This window comes from Vicugna pacos, chromosome 8 (assembly GCF_048564905.1).
Source record: "Vicugna pacos chromosome 8, VicPac4, whole genome shotgun sequence".
NCBI lineage: Eukaryota > Metazoa > Chordata > Mammalia > Artiodactyla > Camelidae > Vicugna > Vicugna pacos.
In genome coordinates this window covers 67,693,575-67,710,211 of record NC_132994.1, presented here as the reverse complement: position 1 = coordinate 67,710,211, position 16,637 = coordinate 67,693,575, and positions in this window count along the sequence as shown.

The following is a 16,637-nucleotide window of genomic DNA, read 5'->3' as shown; positions in this document are numbered from 1 at the left end:
TAAAAGGTGAAGGGCTATATCCTTCCCATCCAAGGATATCAATGTTTCCATCATTTACCCTTCTGTTGCCTGGTACGTTGTAAACGCTCAACTGTTTGTGAAGCAATGATTGAAAGGAGAGGCAACATCAGCAGGAAAAAAAATCATTTCCCCCCCCTGTTCTTCCTTTGACTAGACCCATGAAAAGGGATTCACCATTTAGCTTTATTTTTCAGGCGACAAAGACCAGATTTGAAGATAATTCTTCAACGTTTGGACATACCTTAGTCTGAACATTTTGATTTATCGCAAAGAAATGGGAAAGACTTTAAAAATGAAGTTTAATATAAAGTAATAGTGTGTCTGAAGTAAGAAGTTGTCCTTTTAATTGTGTGGGTGTGGGGTCCTGTTTTCTTAATCAAAAATACCTCTCTGCCATTCCAGCTGAGGCTGAGCCAGGATAAGGATGGGGCAGGTTTAGGAATTAGTAGTAATTCAGACGTCGTTGACTTTTGGAAATTGGTATCCAGCAGATAGAAGTAGGGGGCTCAGCTTTTGAAGTTAGGGAATCCAAGCTGTCCCGAGTTAGGACTCAGTAAACTCTGGGACTTGAAACAGGTTACCTACCTCTCTGGTCTGCATCTGTTTATTAGAAAGGGAATAATAAAATCTAATTCACAGGCTTATGGGGATTAAATGAGGTAATGTTCATGAGGGTCTTAGGATAGCCCAGCACCCAGCACTTAGGAGATGTTGACTCTTGCTGGAACATTCTAGTAGCAGTGTTTACACCATCTTAACCTCCATTCAATGAGGCATTCAGAGCTGGTCAACAGGGAATTGCTCATTCTTTTGTCCATAATCAGCAAAATAAAGCCATTGTCACACTGTTAGAAGGCTGCTGTGTATTCCGTGGCCTGGAAATGTGTTTTTTACTGGTACAGATCTCAGTTACTCAGAAGTTTTGGCTAAGTCAGAATGCAGAAATGATAAAAGTCTGTGATCGGACACACTCAGAATAATACAGTATTATTTTAACATTGGCTTGACTCATCCTCAGCATACTTTCTCTCTTTAATCCCCCCAACTGTCTTCAACAGAGTGATGTATGAAAACAGGAAGTCAGCATTCCCCCATCTCCTAGTTGGCTGAATGACTTTCGCCTCCCATCCGTAGTTTGAAGTGGTACCCTCAAACTGACTTCTGTGTTTCCTGTGATTCCTGGGAAAAATTAATCATGTAGAATGGTTTCTATTTTGGAAATTCTTATGAAAAGGAACTCTTACATAAATATAAAACTGGGAGTGTGTGTTGCCTTTGCAGAAGCTGAAAAGAACTGTCCTCAGATGCCCACTCTCAAGTAATGCTTTGGGAGGTCCAGGGAGAAATAGGGAGAGAGGCGCTCTGGGAGGGACAGAGGGAACTGGAAAATTGTTCTTAGTCTCGGCTTTCATTTGGCTTATTTCAGCCATCTGGACACTCAGTGCATCAGCCAGACTGTGAGCACACAGACCAGAGATGCTCGGCTGCTGTGGACATGGCAGCCCCATCCCTGCTTGAGTGCTTGTGTTTGTCTCTCTCATCTGTGAAGCAGAATCTTACGAATTGGTGAATATTTGGCCATATTAAAATAAGAACCTACATAATCACCATTCGACCTAGTAGGCTACAGATGCTCCGAGGACAGAGATCATGTCTGTTTCTTCCTTTTACTTTCTAGCAAAGCTCCGTTCTGTTCTGTGCCTGGTGTCAAAATTACACCTTGTAATAACTGTCTGTTTCCATGGATCCCCCCCACCCCAGTACCCTGAACACCGAGAGATGACCCTCAACTTCATCTTACGCATCTGTTTATTTTCTAGGAAATAATCTGTTTAATTCCTAGGATAAAAGGAAGAAAGTTAAGGGTGAATGACGAAATTGGCATTTTACATTATTATGCTCATGGCAATGCCAAGGAGAAACGAGGGTTGGCCATGGGCAGTTAGATCAGATGAGCAACTGAAAAGCAAACAGACAAACAAGCCTGCAAAACAAAACAAAAGCCTTAGAACCTGATTTTTGGAGGAAAAAAGTTAAACAAGACCTTTCATTATCTGCTTCTCCTTTTGCTCTTAGGGCAATTAAGGAAATGGAAGAAGAGCTAAGCTAAGCTAAGCTATTCTTATTGAGAGCACTATATTTTACTTGGAATTGTTACTGCCTTTTTCAGATTTCTCCTCAAGGAAGGCAAATCACTGAAGCCCCCCTAGAGGGTATGCAAGGATGTTAATTGAATTACACTCTTTAGACAACATCAAATACAATTGATCAGAGTTTGTGTGTTAGTTTAAACTAACAACTATCTTTCTATAGCGTTGACTCATCCTGTTGGTTAGATGTTTGGCTCTCCAGCTTGGATTATGACCCTTTCTAAAGCAGATTCTGTATAACTCACATGATAGGTAGAGTCAATATTATTGAAATAACTAGACGGTAAAGTTAATGACTGTGCAGTCAGAAAAAAGTTAGAAAAAATGATTAAAGTATTGCGTTTGAAAAAAGATATTATATTAAGATTTTTTTGCAGACTACTACATATAGAATTTCATTACGTTGGCTCTCATTCTAAAGGAAGACATTATACCAGGTGTCAGAACTCAGTCATATTTGTAGGAAGGCTCAACCCTGGCTGTCAACAACCACTTCTTTGGTTACAGGATTACAGTAACTGCTGAGAATGCAAGCACTTTCGGAAGTCTACAGAGGACTCATTTAAGATTCATACAGGTGGTTTCAAATTAGCCATAGGAAAATTAATGGTGGGTGGCAGTCGGGGCAAATGGAAGTTCTTACAATTTAGGCAAAATGGAAGACTATTCTAGGTATATGATGTTTGGCTGAAGAAGCGTGGTTTGGACCTGAGAAAACCAAGTGCATAAGAACTAAGGCTATTAAGTAGACAGTGAAATGTTACTAAGAACCTTCATCCCAAGGGGTTGAGTGATGAACTACTGTTGCTGTTTCAGAGACAACAAACAACGCTGCTGATTCTGTCTGAGACATTGAAGTCTGTGAAAAACAACGTCCTTTGCTCTAGGCTACACTGCGCTCACCCGGGTCTGCGGGTTCTACTTTGTTGATGTCTGAAAACAAGCAGAATATCTCCTCCTTCGGGAACCTGACTTTCCCCAAAGATGGCAGATCGAGCAGGAGACATTCAACTGTTAGTAGTTCGACAGCTATGAAAAAAAAAATATATATATATATTAAAAGGAAGAAATATGATTAAATAAATTAAATAATGATTAAATAAAGAAACTCCTTTGCAAACTGAAGTTAATGGTGATGATGATCCAGGGCCTCTGGAGCGCTGCTTTTCCAGATGGACCCAGCAATGTGCTTCTATCTAAAGGGCTCGTGTAGAATTCGCTGAAAATGTGGTCTAGGCTTATTATACGGGAAATAGTACTGGATCCTCTTCTTGGCAATGGAAAGTACTCAGGGCGCACAATGACAGTACGTACTCTGCTTGTGTCATTTCTCCTTGCGTGGGGAGCACTCGGCCTGAGCACCCCAGGAAACCCTGCTTCCCTGCTCTGCCCACCTTTCTTCCACTCGCCCTTTTTCACCTTGTGTTTTCCTGATGCAGCTCAAACCACAGTCACCCTGATCCCCGAATTTGCTCTCTACGCTCAGTTCATCTCCCACCCTTTGCTTACTGTGTTGAGAAATACAGCGCATTTTTTTTTGGCAGTTGGAAGAAAAAGAAACAACGAATCCACCCCTTTGGCTTCATATATGTTGGCTCTCAACGTGTTCTTCTTCTGAACAGCGTGGGGAGATGAAAACACCTTCGGCAAGGAGACTAAGGCCAGAGTTGGGAGTTGCCTGATGGCTTGTCTAAGGCTCAGGAAGGAACAGCTGTCCCTCTGCTGAATCTTTCTGTTGTTGCTTTTTCCCATCTCATTGATTTTTGCTCTTTTATTTCCTCCTTCCTTCTATTTCCTTTGGGCTTAATCTGTTTTTTTTTTTTAAACTTCCTGTATTAGGCTCATGCCGTGACAACCCCAGCATCTCAGTGACGTAACACACTCACAGCTGACATTATCTGTATGCAGAGTCAGTCCACTGTGGATGTTCCAGGCTGGGCAACGCTGCATGGTGGCCTTCCTCCAGCGAGGGACTCGGGGACCCAGGCCACTCCTATCTCTGGTTTCTCCAACTTGGGGCTTCGAGCTTACCCTATGCTGTGCGTCTGGTAGACTTGGGTGTGGGACATGGGACAGTGAAACTGAGCAGTGAACCAGCTTGTCCTAGAAATGACCATCATGGCCACCTTAAGTGCAAGGGAGGTTGGGAAAGGGCTCTTGGTGAGGGCTAGTGGTCTCTGCCACGTTTCCTAGGTTGAGTACTTAGTTCATTAAAATATAACTTTTCTTTAATCTTTCTAATATTTACACTTAAGTCTATAAATTTCCCTCGAAACATTACTTCTGCTGTATTTCACAAGGTTTGGTGTGTAGTGTTTCCATTACCGTTTAATTCTAACTAATTTTTAATTTTGTTATGATTTATTCTTTGGTTCATGCGTCATTTTGAGTTTTATATATTTTTATGTCATTAGGAGAGGGAAGGATTTGTCGTACAAGACAATAAAGGGCCAACTATACAAGATAAGTTTGATAAATTCAACTGCATTAAAGCTAAGGACTTCTGTTCGTCTAGAGACACTGTAAAAAATAAAAAGAGGTCTAAAAATTGAGGAAGGATAACAAACTCTAAGGATTGGCCTCAAGAATATATATATATAATCCTGGTTAGAGAAAGACAAAGCAGTACAAAAATGAGCACAAAGCATTTCACAAGGGGGAACACAAATAGTCCATACACACATAAGAAGCTACTCATTAGTCAGCAGCCAGATCTAAATCAAAACCACAGGAAGATGCTCTTCTATGCCTAACCGACTGCCAAAAATGAAGTAATTACTCAGAGGACCAGTGGGACCTCGCACGCATCGCTGGTATGAGGTTAAACTGGCACTGACTGTTCATACTGCCATCTCGCTCCTGGGTGTCTATTCTGGAGAATAAAATGGTAACTGCCCGAGAGGCGAATGGGAACATCCCAGCAAGCTGTTATCCCAGCAAAGGAGGTGGTTCCCTGCAGAGCTTCCTGGAAACTGGCAACGACTCATCACTTAGGGCAGCAAAATCTGATCGAACGCAATGCTTAGAACCCACCTCCCCGCTGCTACCAGGGGAGGGAAGGGCTGGTTGTGCCCCCACCATGAATACTAAGGAAGCCAGTCTTGCTGCTGGTGGGCAGCGTCACTCAGCTGCAGTCACAACCCCCGAGGAAGCCAGGGGAGGGGCCTGGTGCTTCCTTAATGATGCTCTGGAAAGCCCCACAGGTCCAGGGACTCCATCGGAGGTCTGAGGTTGGGCTCTGTCAGACCTCCGTCTACTGCCCTGGGGGAAGCTGACCACGGGACCTGCACCCTGCTGCTGCCTCTGAGTGTCCCCAGCACGTGGTCTCTGTGTGTGCCTTGGCCATCTGCCTTTGTTTGCACAGCACAACCTCTCGTCCATCAACAAAATACTGTTTATATGGTAGTTTATTCTTAAAATGGAATCAGCTCCAGCCAGTGAAAATGAATGAATTACAGCTGTTCACATCAAAGAGATGAATCTTATTAACGCAGTGTTGACTGGAGAAAGTGCCAGAATGCAGCATGTAGCTTGTCACTCTTTAAAACATTCTAAAACAGGTAAAATGGAAGAGTACTATTTAGTGAATAAGTGAAAAGAGGAAAGAAAGGGATGATAAAACACGCTGTTCAGGATGTGGGTCGCCTCTGGTGGGGCGGCAAGAGCACAGGAAAGGAAGGACCCCCAGGTGGACGTACAGGTGGATCAGCCCAGTTCTCTCCAGAGTCAAGGATAAAAGTACCGATGCTTGATTTGCAACAGAGAAACCCAGGGCAACTAGACGGAGGAAGGAGGGAAGTGAGGCAAAAGATGTGACGCAATAGAAAGTGTTGTGGGCTGAATCGGGTCCCACCCCACAAATCCACGTGTTCAATCCTAACCCCGGTACTTGAGAGGTAACTGTGTTTTGTTAAAGAAGTAATGAGATTCAGTATGACTGGTGTCCTCTTAAGAAGAAATTTGGACACAGATGTGTGTGTGCACAGAGAAAGGGCTGTGGGCAGCCAGAGGGAGAAGACGGCCGTCTACAAGCCAAGGAGAGAACCCTCAGGAAAAAACAACCCTGCTGACACCCTCACCCCAGACTTCAGTCTCCAGGACTGTGAGGAAATGCGTGTTTGCTGTTCGAGCCCCCAGTCTGTGGTGCTTTGTCACGGCAGCCCGAGCAGGCTGAGACACAGTGATGTGTCCCTTCTGAGTAAATATGAGTCTCTAGGCGACTGTGCCCACTCAGTGGGGCTCCTCTGGAAGCTGTAAGGAGGGAGGGGAAGGGGAAGGGGAAATTTATCTTCCAGGTCAGGGCAGCCCACGGGAAGGTAAAGTCTGTACTTTCTCATTGTGTCACCCAGCCTCTTTGGTGGCCACTCACAGTGCCCCTCCAGTGTGGCTTTTCCCCTGAATCCACAAGGGGCAGGAGGAGCCAGAAACCTGGATGTGCAGGGGGTTGGCCCGGCTGTGTGGCTGACGGTTAAGGGGACGCCCTGGGCCGGTCAGCAATGGATGGGGGACCCCGGAAGCCCAGCTGAGCTGGATTTGTGACTGGTCAGCAATGCTCCAGCCCTGGGTTGGGATGGTGGGTACAGAGGGAGTCAATTACTTTTTAAATGAAATTTTAAAAGTAAAAGAAGGACAAGGGTGGACCAGTGATGATAATGATGATGTATAAAAAATCAAAGATTAAATTATGGTGAATTCAGTTCTGTGTTTCTGAGTGTGTGTTTTTCTGTACAAAAGAGAAGAGCAGTTGATTTCTATTCTTGCTCTTCCCTGCATCTGGGAAATTAGCTGGTTATTTTGAAAAGCTAATTAAACCTACTTGCGAGATAGAAGAAATCAAATCTCCTGTAAAAATTCAACTGTTAAGTCTCCAGTCAGTTTTATTTGTAAGCTATTGTTTCAGACATTAGAAAAATGGTGTACAGTATATTTGATTATAGAAAAACTTTCCGATTAAATAAGGCCTAATAAAATAATTGAATATGTATGTTTCTAATTTCCAAAGCTTGTCAGTTTCTTATGTTTCATTAAAGGTGGAAGACGTGTTGCATGTGCACGGCCACGTCCGTTGTGAACTCTCACGGGGCTGCAACAGGCAACAGTGTATGGTTATCATGGACCCTGACCTTGACAAACATCCCTGCTTTTCTGAACATTCCTTTCTTATTGCCTCACTTAAATAATGTACACAAGGAAACAGCTTTCTTTAATTTTCTTTGCAGCAATGCCTGAAATTATATTGCTAGTTATGTAAAGTTGTGTGCCCTGTGGTTGGCTTATTCTTTCCCTCTGTTCTTACTTTTCATTTGGAAAAGAGTGGAATGCTTGATGCATTGATATGAAGGCTAAAAAAAGTCAGTCACGAACAGTACTGGTCATGGTCGCTACAGAAGGCATATGGTACCCTCGAGGCGGGTCGTTGATGAGAATCTCAGGGACGAGTTACTTACAAAAGTGTCAGGAGATGCAGAGATTCCACAAGGGGTGACGAAGCATGCCAGGGTCAGCAGGGAGGATGGAAGGTTAGGGGATGGGGAGATCCTGGAACCTGGGGAGAATGCGGCAGTCAGGGGAGAGGATGCCCATCAGGAGCCATGAATTTTGGTGGAAGATCACTGCCAATGCAGAGGAGGCGGAGTGAGGGAGGGAGCGGAGAGGAGAGGTGCTCTGACCTTTCTCTCCTGTCAGCACCCCCTGATTGGCAGGACCCAACCAGGAGCCAGGGGGCAGGAGAGCCCCACTGACAGAGTGGTCCACTGGAGGGCAGCTGCCTTGGCCCAAAGCAAGGGGTAGATTTGAGGGAGTAAAGAGTAGATGGGAAGGGACAAACAGAAAACATCTAGCACACTCACAGGGCTGTTCCTACAGTGATAAACACACTAAACAATTCTTTGTGACATTTAAAAAAATATATTTTATCAAAGTACAGTTTGTAATGTTGTGTCAGTTTCTGGTGTACAGCACAATACTCCAGTCACACAGGAACATACATAACATTTGTTCTCATATTCCTCTTCACTGTAGGTTACAAGATAGTGACTATAGTTCCCTGTGCTATACAGTATCAATTTGTTGTTTTGTCTATTTTATATATATTAGTATCTGCAAATCTCAAACTAATTTTAAATGACTCTTTCTTGAATGGAATTAAGTACCTTGCCCTCCATGTTTTGGTAATTGCTTATTTGTTTGGAGAAGTTTCTTTTTTACCTCTAGAAATTTTTGGTTTTGATAACTTAGTCTGATTTCAAAAGTAAAGAGCACTAGGGTGGAATTTGCCTTTGGACTTTGGAGGACATCTGTTGTTTTTGATCCTGGAGAGGGACAGGCGGAAGGATGGTGTCAGAAACGTGTTCTTTGTTAGGGAAGTGGGACATGGGTGGGTGGGATGCTAATAATTTCATATAAGTCTATGTATTTGTGTAATCCACAAGTGTTTTAAAAGTACTTTTAAATGGAAGAATTTAAGTTTGTTAATCTGTAGTGTGAAAAGGTGTCTTTAGCAAATACCATATGATTTCACTTCTTTGTGGAATCTTAAAAAAGCAAAAACTAACACAAAACCCAAGCTCACAGATGCAGAGAAGAGATTGGTGGTTGCCAGAGATGGAGGGTGGGGGGCGAGCAAAATGGGTGAAGGGGGTCAAAAGGTACACATTTCCAGTTATACAATAAATAAGTCCTGGGATGTAATAGATCATAGCCACTACAGTCAATAATACCGTATTGCATATTTAAAAGTTGCTAAGAAAGGAAATCTTAAAAGTTCTTCTTACAAGAAAGGAAATTTGTAACTATGTGTGGCGAACACGACTTATTGTGATGATTTCAAAATAGATACAAATGTCACATCATTATGTTGTACACCTGAAACTAATACAAGGTTCTATGTTAATTATACCTCAAAAAAGGGAAGATGTCTGTAAGAAATTTAGGCATTTCAAGATGGAGTAGACTGAGGGCTTTCCTCCATCAACCTGGCTGCTTTTGCATCGTGCCTTTTTCTTTTTGAGTAATTCTGAGACAGATAAGAAGGAGAAGGGAAATTCATGCACTGAAATAGGATCAGGCATTTGAGTGAGGCTTTGGTTTGCATGGGGTAGGATTACTTCTTCTTGCTCAAGAAGAGAATGAAGTTCCTGGGATGATGTAAACTCAAAGAGCCCATTCGAAAAAGCTGTTGCTTCCACCACCCCTCCTCTTGTTTCCTTTGAAGGTGGTCATTCTCTGTCACCTGGACTGTGTCCCTTGCTCTCAAGGCTGCAGTGGAGCCCTGGACCTATCCCTTCCGGGTCAGTCACTAGGGGCTGAGGTTTGCTTGCAGTTGCTATTATATCATGAAACTACAACCCTGGCAGGATGAAGGGTCTAAAATCTTAAAGTCACGCCTGAGCAGGCTCACAATATATATTGTGTAGATTTGGGGAAAATTAGACAGAATAAGACTCCAAACCTCTCAAATTTGGAGGGGAAAAAACATTCATAGAGCCAGGTGCTCGCCCCCTTAGGTATGCTCTTCCCAGGAAAGTAGGTGGTGGGGAGAGGTAGACGGAAAAGAATAAGGAAGAGGCTTCCTCCTTGAATTCCTGTGTCACCAGCTGTCACGCTTTATTGCAAGGTGATAACACGGAGGGACATTGTGAAAACCCCCCACGAGCCCTGAGAGGTCTCCCACACTGGGCAGAGGTCTGCAGGGTCCTGGAGGGCAGCACCTTAACTTCCTTAACATCCCCGGGAAGTCTGGAAAGACGCCTGGCACATTCTGGTGGGAGATTCTCGCATCGGTTTTTCTTGAATTTGATTCTTCGGGAGGAGGAGAGGGCTTACGAGTCATTACTTGGTGGTACTGATGCACCTTGTGGAAAAACCCAGCGGTTCTTCAGAGGTTTGGCAATTAAACAAAGTCATATATGAGTATCTTATAACCACTGCTTTGTTGAACTCTGCCGGATTTCTGGCTTGCTAACCGAGCAGCGACAAGGCTACCATTGTTTTATAATCAGACTTACGGCTTTCTACCTCCTTAGAAGATTGTTTGGAAATTCCAGAAACCGTGTGTGCCATCATATCCAGCATTCCAGAAACCAAAGCAAAACAAAAGGCGATGTCGTCTGCTATTATTCTGTGATGACAGTTACTGTCAGAAGTAGCAAGGCAAGACTTTTTTTCATTGAATGGAGTTTATTATTCTGTGGAAAATAACTAACCTCAAAGACCCTTACAAGGAAAACTCAAGAACCTTTGAATAACAACTTTCTGCCATGACCCCGTTGTTTCTATCAACTCGGCAGCTCCTCACCCTTTAGTCATGAAATGTAGTTTCATTTTTGTAATCTCAAAAAAGATATAAGCTTATCACCTTTTATCTTTTTTGAGGTATAAGGATAAAGCTATGAGATTTCTTGCAAAAATGTGAAATCATCTCCTGCACAGGAAATGTAAAAGCTTCCTTTCTGTTCTTTATTTGGAACTTTGGAGCAGCTTACAAACTATCAAACTTTAGGCTTTTCGGATCTTTGGCTTTATACTCCTTTCAAAGGAGAAGTATTTTCCAGGCTTAGGAGGCAGCCTACAAGAAGACCTCTGGTGATCTCCATCACCAAGTGTTCAACCCCCTGTATAATTTCCTCCCACGCCGAATGGAGAGGACCTGGAACTCCAATCGTGAGATGGTGGAGATGACAGCATATGACTTTTGAGGTGGGTTATAAGGCTGTCAAGGCTCAAGTCTTACGAGGCTGTCACTTGTCTCATCACGTGCCTACTCACAGAAGAAACTAAGCCTGCATTCCTGAAGAGTTTAGGAAAAAAGGATCTCAATTCCTTCAAGACAGAATTTCAGGGAACTGCTATCAACCAGGTGAAACTGTCATAGATAATAAAACTCTTGAGGGGTAGCAGCACTTGAAACAGGATTTGTTGTAATCCTTCCTTAGAATATAGCAAGGAAAGGAGACACTGTCACAAGACCGAAGGCAAGAATGAGGAAACCACAGACTTCCACTCACAGAAGTCTGGGCCACTGGCTGCTATGAAGAACCCTCCTGGTCCCCTACAAATAAATCATGCATTAGTCACAGTGACGCTATTTTATAAGGCATTGCTGGATTTGTTAGAATGTACGGGACCTCCACTATAGGGAGCCCAGAATGATGGGAATGGACAGGAAAGTGTCCCCGAGGGTAAGCTCTTACAGCAGTCCTGGGATGTGGAGCCTAAGCCTTGCCCATATAACACAAAGTCCCACCCGATAGGACCCATGGGAGGCCAGAGCAGCCCAGGGGATCACCTGACTCTCAGCAAATGCAAACACACATCCTCTTCGGAAGAGGCTTGCAGGAAAGGAAGGAGAGAGGCTCAAGTGTGAACACACAGCGAGCCTCGAGGATGTTGTAATATTCCAGGTCTTAAATTGCAGTGTGGATTAGATTTGTATTTGCATCATTCGTTATATACAGTTTGCACATCTCTCTGTAGCATTTTTATTTAAACCAAATATAGGAAAATGGATAAAACAGCACAATCTGCCTTTCTCAGCTGTCCCCACAAAGAACCCAGAAAATGGATTTGGGAGTTTGGTAGCATGAGATCAGGTGTAGGAGCTGAGCTACGTGGTTCAAATCACTAAGCTTTAATGGGACCCTGCTGCCCTGACCACTTCGCTTTCAACGAAAATTTGGACCCCAGGGTCCGGGAGGAGCGGGAGTAAGGATGACAGATTGCTAATCACGGACAATGCACCGGTGATCCCTTCCCCCACCTCTCCCAGGATAGACAGGCTCCCACTTCTCCGTGGTTTCCAGGGAGGCTGGGTGTTTGTTTTGTCCTCTTCCAGGACAAAGCATAGTCAGAAGCCTTGGTTATTCTCCTGCACTTCGTTATCCATTACAATAAATGTTCTGATTTTAGGATTCAACCTGTGCAGCTGACTTCCTAGCGCTTTACATTTTTCAAACTTTGTCCTCTCTCATGGATGCTGTTAGAGTACAGTTCTGACACCAGAATTTTGACACCACCTTTAAAAAAAAATCTTTCTATAAATTGCCTTTCGGTCTCATACATTGCTAACGAGCACGCACCATGACACAACCCTGTGGAGCACAACTTGGCAACATTTAGGATAATTACGTCTGCATTCACACTTTAATCTGGCAATCGTACTTCTAAGAACTTATCCCAAAGTTACAACTGATAACAGTACAAATGGCAACAAATAGGCGCCGTGCCACTCCCTGCAGCATTGTTTATGGTAACAGATCACAGAACTAGAAATACTAATGCCCCTCAGAAGGGGGCTGGTTGAACCAACAATGGGGCATCCATATGAGGGAGTGCGCCCAAGCCGTAAGGACCGATGAGGCTCTCCCCCCGCTGCTAGGGTGTTATCTCCTGGTGTATAAAGTATCCTATTGTATTAAGTTTAGGAAAACAGAGGATGCCTTGTGCACTTTCCTCTCCACCATTCTTTGGTGGGCGGATTCTTGCTCATCCTTAAGACAGCACAAGCAATTGCCTTCTCAGGGAAAGCCTTTGCTCCCCGTTCATTCTCAAGACAGATTAGGCGCCCCTCCCCTCTGCTTTCAAATGCACTGCACATCTCTGCCGTTGCACTCCCTGAATTGTGCCCCACTTAGCTGTTTGTGTGTCTGTCAGCGCGTCCAAGTGGCTGACTCTGAGAACAGTGCCCTCAACTTGTTCATAACACACCAACCATTGATACATCCTTGTTGAGGGAAGGAAAGAATAAACGAAGAACGTCAACTAAGGACTTTGAACTTTATCTGAGGTACTGAGGACCCAGGAGAGGATTAAAAAAATTTTTTTTTAAGGAAGGGAAATGATTTCAACTCATTTTTGAAAGATAACAAAGCATGGATGAGAGCAAAGACGCGGAAGTCGAGCTGCAGAGGAGAGGGCCAGTCCGTGGTCCATTGGGTGGAGGAGGGGAAGGCTTCTCAGAGGAGGTGTTGTTGGAGGTGAGACTTGAGGATTCCATCATTCATTCATTTATTCCGAACTGAATTAACTGGGCACCTGCTATTTGATAGGCTGTGGCAGAGACCCAGGCCGTAAAGATAGACAGGTCTCTGGGTTAGGCAGTCAGACAGTGGGGGCGAGGCAGGCATTCTAGAAGGAAAACGACTCTATGCATAAACTGGGCTGCCAGAGAGGGAGGCTTTTGAGTGAGTAGCTAGCTATTCAGCAAAGAGGGATAACGTGCAAAATGCAATATGTGAGACTAGATTGAGGGCAGACATTTCTGCATACCCTTATTTTGAGGCTGAAGACTGGCATGAAGGTAACTACAGCCCAAGTATATTCAGCTTGTTACGGGGACAGGTGCTGGCTGTAGGGGGGCACCCCGGGTTTTAGAAACCTGTCTTTGAATTGCAGATAATCACCAAGGGGTGGTTACTGAAATAGTCTTCCTTGTACGTGACATAGTGATGATGATCCCTGAAAAAGACGGATTCGTTTCCACTTTAACAGGGTGCACCTAGTGGAAGGGGTGAGGATGCTGACCATTTGTTTTTTTCTTTTGGGGAGACTCACAGCAATGCAAGCGAGGCAGGAGGTGATGTCGCCGTCAGAATTCTTATCAAGAGCGTACGTAGCAGTGCCTTGAGCAAAAAGAGGAATTTATGTTCTGATTTAAAATAGGATAGATGGTTTTTGCTTTGCACAGTAGTGCAGGACCGTAAGTATGACCACGCAAGGGGACATTTGGCAAAGTGAGCTTAATAATCAACGGGCAAAGTTACAGGTCTTCTGTGAGTTTTAAAATTTTTTATCAAAACATCAGCTGCTCCCTTTCTGTCAGTTATAAATGTCAGGGAAATGAAAAAAAACAGTAAAACTGATACACACACATACACATAGTTCCTGGTAATTTAAAATGTTAGAAAGCTTGAGAATGAACGTGTTTTATTTCTTTGTAAAAGATTTATCAAGAATAGATTGCCTTCTTTGTATCTTTTCAACATCCTGGAGAATTGTCATGCTCCTTTCTAAACCTGAATCAGCTTCCAGCATTTTATCCTCTGTGTTTTAATGAGGAATATCCTCAGAGCTCTTCAGTGTGATTTTGTTTGTTTGTTTTTTGCCTACCCCACTTCCTTGGCGATGCCTTCCTGCTTTGTGTCCTAGCCACACCCCTCGCTGATACGGCTGACTTCACCTTCACCAACCCTCCGGCTGCATATCTGGGGTCTCAGGACCAGGGCAGAATCCATGATCCTATGCGCGACTGTTTGTTCTATAACCCATTTACATTTGGTTGGAAATTTACTTCCCGCTTTATTACTTTCCTTTTCTTTGCTGCACTTTTGCTTTTATGTGTTTGATCGTCCATTTTTGCACACACTTTGCTGGCTCTGTGTGAACTGAATAACAGATTCCCAGTGACCCATCCCTGATAGGCTGTGGAAGAAATGATGTGATTGGTCACTGATCATGATGTGCATCTGCTATTTAGGTAGTGATTAGGGGACTGGAAAGCTAGCAGTGAAGTTTGTATTTTATGCAATTGCTCACAGTTAATACACTTTGATAACTGCCATTTGCACCATGTTTTCGCACATCTGGTGTCGTTTAACTAAACTGTAGTAATTGAAATTCACACATATTGGAACTATGCAAAGTGTGGACTACCTGTATGTAAGATTGCAAAATTTAGATGGGTTTTATTTATTTTCTCTTTGTTTTGGAGGAATTGTTTTATTTAAAAATTTTAATTGAAATATAGTTGGTGCACAATATTATATAAGTTACAAGTGTACAATTTAGTGATTCACAATTTTTAAAGGTTATACTTCACTTAGAGTTATGAAATGTTGGCTATATTCCCCGTGGTGTACAGTCTATACTTGTAGCTTATTTTCCACATGATAATTTGTGTCACTTACCCCCTGACCTTTATCTTGCCCCTGCTCCTCTTCCCACTCCCCACTGGGAACCACTAGTTTGTTCTCTGTATCTGTGAGTCTGCTTCTTTTTTGTTATATTCATTAGTCGTATTTTTTTAGATTCCACATGTAAGTGATATCATACAGTATTTGTCTTTCTTTGTCTGACTTATTTGACTTAGTGAAATGCCCTCCAAGCCCATCCATGTTGCTGCAAATGGCAAAATTTCATTCTTTTTTATGGCTGAGTAGTATTCCATCGTATATATACACCACTTCTGCTTTATCTATTTGTCTGTTGATGGGCACTTGGGTTCCATAGCTTGGCAATTGTAAATAATGCTGCTATTAACTTTGGGGTGCTTGTCTCTTTTTGAATTAGTGTTTAAAGCCACTGCCATTTTATCATCCTAATATATATTTTTAAGTTTATTTGCAAAAAGCTACCATTGCCTATAAAGTTAATTAATCTCTGATGTCATTTCTCCTCAAACTTTTCCTCTGGATCAAAAATGATCCCAATAACATTTTTACTCCCTTACTCTTAATTTCAAGACCTGAGGTGAAACTTACAGATGTAGTCTTGAATTCCACATTCAACTTTATGTTAATTTGTCCCTAAATACACTTTGCTGCCAATCACGGGCCTTTTGGTTATAATCTTAGCTTGGACTCAGGCTTTCAAACAGAGCCAGGGTTTTCTTCCATTGTTTTCCTTCTCCCGGTGCCCACGAAGGTCTCTTTGTAAACTCTTGTCAGGAGCAGGATTCACAGATTCCAGGGAGAGATGCATGGACCACCCTGGAGGATGGCTGTCTGCTGTTGGCCACACAGATGTGGGGAGCTCATGCAGACTTTGGTGGGAACAGGAGTTCAGCCTCTTGCTCACTGGCGCTGCCTGGGGTGGATTTTGTGAGCTTAGCCATGTGTGTGGTTCTTTCTCCCTCCCTCTTGCTGTCGGGAAGGATGTCAGAGCGGCACAGCCCAGGGGTCACACGAGGCTGAGAGCAGTGAGGCTTCAGGAAGACGCTCTGGAATTCTTTTCTCCTTGAAACACACAGCTTAGAGCCCAGTCAGATCTGCGGGAAAACAGGGCTAGATTGACCCATAGCAAGGATGTTGATAATAAACAGAGAGCTTTTCTGTGGGAGATTTCATCATAGAAATTGTGGCAATTAACCTGAGAGTTGAATGACTTTAAGCCTTGGGTGTTTTTGGCCCAACTTGCAGAGGAAAGTAGTCCTCCACTTCCAGTTTTTTTTTTGGGTTTCTTTCTGCTGCTTCTCTGCTCTCTGACTGATGCAGCCTGGGCCCTAAACCTGACCGGTTTAGCTCTGATTTTTAATTTTTTCCCCGATGATTATCAACGTATGAAAATCTTCTCCACTTTCCTTGGGTCTGCAAAAATTTAAAGCAGAAGGGCATGTCCAGAAAAAACGAAAACAAGAACAAAAACAAAAAACAAAACAAAGACTCATTTTAGCTCATTTCAATGTTTGCTGCTACGTAGATTTCCTGGCTGCTTGGCAACCCATTTAGGACAGATCTGAGGCAGCATGATCGT